This window comes from Boleophthalmus pectinirostris, unplaced genomic scaffold (assembly GCF_026225935.1).
Source record: "Boleophthalmus pectinirostris isolate CB_2022bp ecotype Guang Dong unplaced genomic scaffold, ASM2622593v1 HiC_scaffold_19, whole genome shotgun sequence".
NCBI lineage: Eukaryota > Metazoa > Chordata > Actinopteri > Gobiiformes > Gobiidae > Boleophthalmus > Boleophthalmus pectinirostris.
This window is the reverse complement of record NW_026571140.1, coordinates 6548865-6557149: the sequence shown is the minus strand read 5'-3', so window position 1 is coordinate 6557149 and position 8285 is coordinate 6548865. Positions and strand designations below refer to the sequence as shown.

The window sequence follows — 8285 nt, the reverse complement described above, 5'->3', positions numbered from 1 at the left end:
ATCTGTTTTGTCCTGATTACACTTATAGACAGGTGAGACAGGTTTGTTTCTCTTTCTCTTTCTGTTTACCTTTTAAAGTGCGCTGTGACCTGGAAGTGTGGCGCGTGCGGCGGGCGGTGCCGTGCTTGTGCTTCCGGTGTGTTCGGAGCATTCACGAGCAGCAGCGGAGAGAGCCGAGAGCCGAAGAATGGACCGAACGGCTCCTGCTGCCACATTACCGTGCAACATCACTAACAACCAGGATTAGCCCAGCTGTCCCGCAGCAGCACTAGCCCCGGTCTGCACCCTCTCGTCACCGTGCCCCGAGAGCCCGCTGGTCGTGAGAGCTTTGGGCCGTGCGAAGGTGAGCTCCGCTCGGTGTAGATGTGCAGCTGTGCCGTGCTGAAGCCAGCCTTCCGCGCTTGGCTCTGTGCTAATATTTTTGTAGCTAACGGAGCTAGTTCCCTTGTTGCGCTCAGGCAGAGGGGCTTAATTCCAGGCATCTCGCCCGAGTGGGCGTGCGCTATCTGGTGCTTCTTGTAGCATGTTAGCCAAATATTAGTTTCATTTAGTTGTCAGATTGTTTAACGTCATGATAAGGAAATAGGTTATGGTTAAGGCTGCGATTATGGTTAATTAGGGTTAGGATTATGCTTTGGTTGATGGGATTTTCTGTTTGTAAGTTTACAAGTAGTGTCTGTAAAACCAGTTGTTATTCTCCCCTTGTTTTTGTGCATATAACACACCAAATATAACGCATTTCACAATCATTAAATCTAAGAATAACACTAAAACCTATTTGTGTGTAATTATCATTTCAGTTTCAACCTCATTTCACACAAACTCCGCCTCCGAGCGAGATGCCTGGAGTTTAGAATCCCTTCGCGCTGTGGTTCTATCCCGCTGTCCCAGCGCTCCCAGTGGGGCTAGCTGAGGCGAGCACACTCCTGGACTGTTTCTTTCGTCGTATTGAAATAGAATTGGACATATTCGTGTCAGACATTTCTGAATATAGTCTTCTGAAAACACACCGATCCAACAGGGGTTATTATAGTTTGATACGCGTTAGCGGTGGGCTTGTTTGGGAAGCTGCGATGCTAACATGGCTAATGGTTATTTTGCTCTCAAATCGATGAAAACATAACTAATGAGGACTGACAAGACTGACAGCACAACAGAGGCCTTAAATGGTCCTTTTTACACACTTGAAGAGAGAATCGTGGTCTTAATGGGAAGCCTGACCCATCTTAAATGACTTGTATCCTCTGTCAGTACTGTGTTGTTATTGCTTTGAGAGTACAGAGGAAGCCATGGAGGGGGGTTCTGTCCGACACTCTTAACACTTTAGATTGCTTTTTTGTCTGCAGGTTGCAACGGACTCTTTTGCTCTGCTTCAAAGGTGTGAATTTGTGTGTGACATCTTTTCAGATCATGTTGAACTACCTTTTCAATTTTCATTGTAGCAGTGTTTGACTTGGCTGTTCTATTATGCACCTTAGGCTTACTATTTAATTATTAGTCAGTTACACAGAGCTGGTTGCGTTTTTTTTTTATTACTCATATTTTTTATTTGTTTTCTGCAAAGGATGTTGCACAGTTTATTGCATTTCTGTTGTGTTAACGTTATTGGATTTTTTTTCTTCTGTGTGCACCTTACATTTTGTTGCATTCCCAGTGTTTCTTTTCAATTTTGTTAAGACTATGACAGCACAAAGTATTTTTAATTTAATTTTTAAATTTGATTTATTCCATGGTATTCAATTTGTGGAATATAAAATGTCACTTACTGCCTATATTTAATTTTTAAGCAATCATTTTTGTCTATTTTACAAGTTTATGATAGTATAAGGTTGCCCAGCAAATCCAGAATGATCTCCCTCTATATTTTTATACAGATTGGTGTCACTCTGATCCCCACGCCCTCCATTGCATTTTAAACCGGGCCAAATGTGATCATCCAATCAGATTTCAGATTCATTAGTCTGACATAATTTACAAATAAAATCAAATTTCTCTCACCTCAAATGAACTGAGTTTAGTGCTTCGCTCATTGATTCTGCAGAAATCTGCCATATTACAGCCCCTAGTGATATTTTTTTCCTTTATAAATTAAATTAAAGTAGAGTAAAATATTGAACCGTGTATGTATTTTGGATCGCAGGCAAAATACAAGGAGCAACAAAGAAATTTTTTTGTCCAGTTTATTTTAGACTATGGGGTACCTGTTTTAGACTATGGGGGGGACAGGTTTTTTTTTCATTCTAGCACATTTTTTAAAACCTGGTTTAATTTGATCTTTTGATTCAAATCTGAACAGAGGCTCAGGTGGGCAAATCATTTCTCATCAGTTCACACAGTGCTCAGGCTCTTTCTTAGAGCACTTGACACAGCTCTCATTCAGAAACATACTGTACACGAGCTCTGAATTCAGTTTTGATTTTTCAATACTACAGATCTGTTCTCAAGTGGTAAAGGACTTTAGCCCAAACTCTGTCACTTTCAATGTACAAACTCAAACATAACAGCAAATTAAATATGTGTGCACCAAAAATCTAACAGGAAAGGATTTCACAAATGCTTCAAACAGGGAGAAAGGTCTCTGCACTGAGTACAGACATTGAATACATGTATAGACTACACAGCTTTTCAGAGACATACAGTCCTTGTTTGATTTTTAAGAACACATTACATATCACAGTACAAAAGGTGATGTGTTTGCTATTCTAACATCTTTTATAATTTTCTTCTTTTTGATAAAATACTGCAAAATCTACTTCACAATTGGTAATGTACTTTTATATTTTCTTTCCAATCGTAAATTCATATATGTGAAGAGTGAACCCCAGTGTCAGATGCACTAAACCACTGATTCTTTGTGGTCACTGAGAGAAAGACTGAAACTTCTGAGCTGCTCTGTCATATGAATGAAAGAGCACAGAAAAACACATCATCAAAGTCTGAGAGTTTTGATGGTAAATCTTGCTTTTGGGAGATGACCGATCAGTTTTGAATATAAAAGATTTAATTTTGTTTTAGAAAAGTCTAATTCTGTTTTGGATTTTGTGTGAGCTATTTTACAAAAGTCAATTTTCAATAGAAGTGGTAAAAAAAAAAGCTGTAACACACATCCATTCATAACTTATACAGCCCCAATCGTGGTTTAATAAAATATTTCCCATAAGTCTGTGATGGAGTGCTTGCTTACCCCTCCCTCTTGTCAAACATAACCCACACTATCAACAAATAAAACTCTTATCTAGTCACCCGTCAAAACAAGCTTTGGCCTGGGAGCATTGTGACATGATGTTTTATGATTTCTGCACAAGGGTCTTTCATATTTGACTGATTACTAATAGTGCATATAGTTGAACTGGGCCTGCATTGTGTTGGTTAATATTTTTACGGTATACTATTTTAAATCTACAATCCTTTAAAAAAAAAGACCTATTGTGCTTTTGTCTGCTCTATAGTTCTAATGACACTCATGGATCATTATGTTAGAAGTAGGGCATTTTAAATGGCAATACTGATCTGAAATTACTTAAAAAAGAAACAAGTCTGCTAACTTCCATTTCAGAAAACTGCTGTGGCCAATGGGAGCTGACGTCGCCATAAACGTCTGCTGCAGATCATGCTAGCAAGTAGCAACTTTTTTTGTACCAAAAAGACTACGCAATGCTACCTAATCCTATGCTATCTCTCAAATGGAAAAATAAAATTTGAGAATCAAGGAAGTACAGTGCAGTGAAAATGGGTTGATTGGAGAATTATTCAAACATGCACAAATATAGCTACAACTTTGAGAGGGTAAATGTGAAGGAAAACAGCTATAACATGGTGGAAAGCTCTGAAAAGTTGATTTTGCAGAATAGATCTGCTTTAATATTGTCATTCCAGTTTAGCATTTACATGTAATGATAGAGATGGTATTTGTTTTACCTTTTATAATGAAACTTTGACAAATGACAGCACAGAGCTTAATTTTCTAACTTGTTTACATAGTTGTTTACATATGATAAGTAGCCATGTGCTCGAGAAGGCTTCTCTCTATTTACAGGTTTCTAACATGAATAATATAGTAAAAAAAACACTGTCTTTAGAATCTGTGAGATACAACATCATGTAATATCTCTGTCACTGTGTTCTGAAGTTGCTATACTGTGGAGTTTTTTAAAACATTATTTTATATTACTATCAGATAGGTCTATTAAAAGGCCTATTTAAAAATAGCCTAATAATCTGTTATAATAATATAAATTCACAATAGAATATTTCATTATAAGACACAGCCTAAATTGTATATAAAATTATAAAAAATTGGAAGATCAGGATGGGATTGACATCCCTAATAACTACATTTATTTATTTATTTATTTATTTATTTATTTGAGACAGGAACAGCGCACAATTTTTACATTAACATGAATTGCGTTTTAATTTTACATATGATGAATCATGATGAATTGACTTGTGGGTCCTGTATCGTGAATTGAACTGAATTATGAGATTTCTGAATTGTTACACCCCTACTATGCAGTTTTATACTTTCTTTACGTTCTGATACAACTCAAGAAGATTATTCTAAAGCTATTCAGGAAAGGTTCATTTTTGTCCTATGAATGTGAGTTTTTGCAGTATTGATATCTGGTAAAACAATTTGTAAAGTGCTTTTGTTGCTTTAATTTTACTTTTTCAATAAAAAAGTAAGATTTTTATAAAGCCGGTCACATACTAGAGCAATGCTAACATGACAATGGGAAACAAAGGACATTTAAGATTTCTCTGTTGTTTGCTGTCAGTATTTGCAAATAATAGCAAAATCACGTTTCTTCTCACAGTAATTGTAACTCTAAAATGTTATATTGTTGCATCCTTAGCTCTGCTCTCAGCACTATACATTTTTCTACAGATTGGATTTGTTGTGCTGCAGTTTCACTAGACCAGTATGTTGGCTGCACAGTAGAGTTCATCAGAGGTTACATTCAGAGGGAGTAGATTGGGGCAGAGCTGTCTGGAGATGCCACAATAGGGGTCCCTCTATGGCAGGCTCCCTCTCAGGATGATCTTTGACTGAAGGTTAATCACCCCACGCACAGCACCGTGGCTCTTAAGACTGGAAACTCGCACACCTTATTTACCACATTTGGAAATGACAACACTACTATACAGCATTTCTGTGATGGCGATACGGACTGAAGAATTAAAATCAAATTGAAAAATGAGAGTGATCAGAATGAGGAAAAAATATATGTATAATTGATTTATTTGCAGTTACATCATGCTGGGGTTGTTGTACGTATCTAAAGTGGAATGTCCAGCAGTTATCATGGAGACCCAATCGACACATTAACAAAGTCCAAAAAGTTTTAAGATCAAGAAAAAATACAAAATGGAGTTAAAGGAGCCTGTGATCAATACGAGCGTTCATGGTCTTGTCTAGAAGTTTGGTTTTCAACAAAAAAGTGAGTGAGAACAAAGCTCACATTAAAGTCTAACATGACTAACAGAGCTTCAGACAAAGCAGTGACTCCAGTTAGCTTCACACCCTCAAGTAATGTTGATGACATTTATTATTTTTTTGTCATGTAATCTCCCAGCCCTTCATTTCAGCCTCACCTTATATTTATTCCTAGTTGTGGTAACCATGACTGAATAACTGAGCTGAATGCTGTTATAATAATTATATAGCTCCATAGTAAGTGTAACATACAAACTGGCCTATTATTGGAGAAGAGATGCTGTGCTACTAACTACTGCCATGCTATCCTCTCTTATGTCCAGACTGTGAACGGTGGAGGATTCCTTTCAAAACCAACAAAGCCCTCTCTGAAACCACATTACAGCGGCGCATTTAACCTCACACTCAATCCATTCATTATGTGGTCTGTGACGATTAATCTGTACTGTATAATTCAAGTGTGGCCCTATTTAAAACGTTTGGAGCATTTATCAATTTCATACCACAATTTGTGCTGTCAGAAATGATTAAAATACAGGAAAACACAAGGAAATAAGTAAAGCCATTAGTGATTTCAATTTCCATGCCTTTTTTTAGCTGTTTTTATTTTAGTTTAATTATCCTGTGCTATTCCCATCCATTCCCAAGTATCGTTGTTCCTTGTGTTGGGCATGCCTGAACATGTTCTATCCTCAGAGACTGCAGTGGCGTGCACCTGTTAGCTGTAAACCCTTTGTATAGATGATTCTTTGTATAGAAATCGTTTTTACAAGAGAATAGAAATTGTTGTTAAGTATGCAAATTACATTATCATGTTGTCTATTATTTTATGTGTTTGAAATAATGTAAGTTTTCTGGTGGGGCTCTGCGACTAGCTTTACTCCATAAAAATTTTAATGTGTAAATCTTATTTACTCAATAACATTCATTTTTTTAAATGAAAAATAAATGCTGCTTGACAATCCAGCACATGAAGTATTTCTTGGGCTGTACAAAACAATCGCTGTAACACTGTCTCACTCACTGCAGGTCATGTCATAAACTACATCTCCTGTTAGTTGTAAACCACCCTTTCATCATGTTTATGCAAAGTTCAGTATAGATCACAAAGACTAGCCTTTATCCGTGTTTCCTTGTTTACTCAATAACAGGTGTTAATTAAAAAAATGTATTTAAAAAAACTTGCCAGATAGTTATTGGGATAATGGAAATCATGCCTCATTATAGAAGAACTATTATTGACAGACTTACCACTTGAAGCACAAATTGGGTTAAAAGTACAAGTAAAATTCTGTATGCATTATTTATTTCTATGGGAAAACACTGAAATTTGTTATTATGACATGCCTTAAATGACACCTTTGAATCACAATCAACAAAATGTGCCAAGTTTTTGAATTAGTACAACCATGTTCAACACACTGAAAGCAAATCCTGAAAATGTTTGTACTACTTGGTAGAGGGAGTCTTATTGTAGTCCTGTTATCTTGTTGTCACGTTGGTCTCCTTGTATTCTTGTATTCTCACTGTAGTCTTGCTGTAGTCTCGCTATTGTCTCTTTGTAGTCATGTTGTTATATTGTCTTGTTCATCTCGTTGATGTCCCGTAGTCTCGCTATAGGCTTGTCATCTTGCTTTTGCTTAGCTGTCTTGTAGTCTTGTTGTAGTCCTATTGCAATCTTGTAGAGTCTCTTGTCTTGTCATCTCGCTATAGTCCAGCTGTTGTCTTCTAGTCTTCGTGGAGTCCTGTTGTAATCTTGTAGTTTCGCTCTCATCTAGGCTGCTGTTTTGTAGTCTTGTTGTAGTCCTATTGTGATCTGGTAGTCTTGCTCTTGTCTTGTCGTCTCATTCTAGTTTAGCTGTAGTCTTGTTGCATTCTTGCTGTAGCCTTGTTGTCTAAACTCCTCTTGTCTCACTGTAGTCTTGTTGTAGTCCTATTGTAATCTTGTTGTCTTGTCATCTCGTTCTGGTTTAGCTGTTGTCTCGTTGTGGTCTTGCGGTAGCCTTGTTGTCTAAACTCCTTGTCTCATTGTAGTCTTGTTGTAGTGCTATTATTGTCTTTTGTAGTCTTGTAGTCCTCTTGTCTCATTGTAGTCTTGTTGTAGTGCTATTATTGTCTTTTGTAGTCTTGTAGTCCTGTTGTCTCATTGTAGTCTTGTAGTCCTATTTCCTCATTGTAACCTTGTTGAAGTCCTGTTTCTGTCTTATTGTAGTCTTGTTGTAGTCCCTTTGTAGACCTGTTGTTGTCTCATTGCCATCTTGTTGCAGTCCTGTTGCTGTCTCATTGTCGTCTTGTAGTCTCACTGAGATCTCGGTGTTGCCTTGCTGTAGTCTTGTTGTCGTCTTGTGGCTTTTATGTAAACGCTCGGCACGCTTGCCCTTGAGAGCAAACACAGGGTTTTGATGTTGGCTCCGTTCAGGCAACACGAGTGTGAGTCATAGGGAAGCCCACACAAACAGTTTGTAAGCCCGCCATTTCATGGTCTCCATATCAAAACACTACTACCAGGGGTGAAGTGAGCATATTTGTGTGGCAATGCTTCCAATTAGTTTATATGCTGCTTCACAATCCTGCACATGAAGTATTTCTTGGGCTGTACAACACAATCGCTGTAACACTGTCTCATTCACTGCAAGTCATGTCATAAACTACATCTCCTGTTAGTTGTAAACCACCCTTACGTCATGTTTATGCAAAGTTCAATATAGATCACAAAGACTAGCCTTTAGCCATCTTTCCTTGTTTGTATTTCTACTTTTTTTGTATAGTCTTGTGAGTTGTGATATTTGGTTATTCAAAATGCAGTGAACATAATGTAACACTGTGTATTATCAAGTATCCACAAAAA

At 37.3% G+C, this 8285-nt stretch overlaps 1 protein-coding gene across 2 annotated transcripts in view; it reads left to right on the top strand.

Annotated features, from left to right (window-relative positions):
• Positions 1–149: 149 nt before the first annotated feature.
• Positions 150–8285, top strand: part of csnk1g1 (casein kinase 1, gamma 1) — a 40414-nt gene continuing 32278 nt past the window's right edge. For both annotated transcript variants that reach the window (XM_020936162.2, XM_020936161.2), the window contains exon 1: positions 150–343. The gene's annotated coding sequence lies outside the window, so the exon portion shown is untranslated. The remainder of the gene's footprint in view (positions 344–8285) is intronic.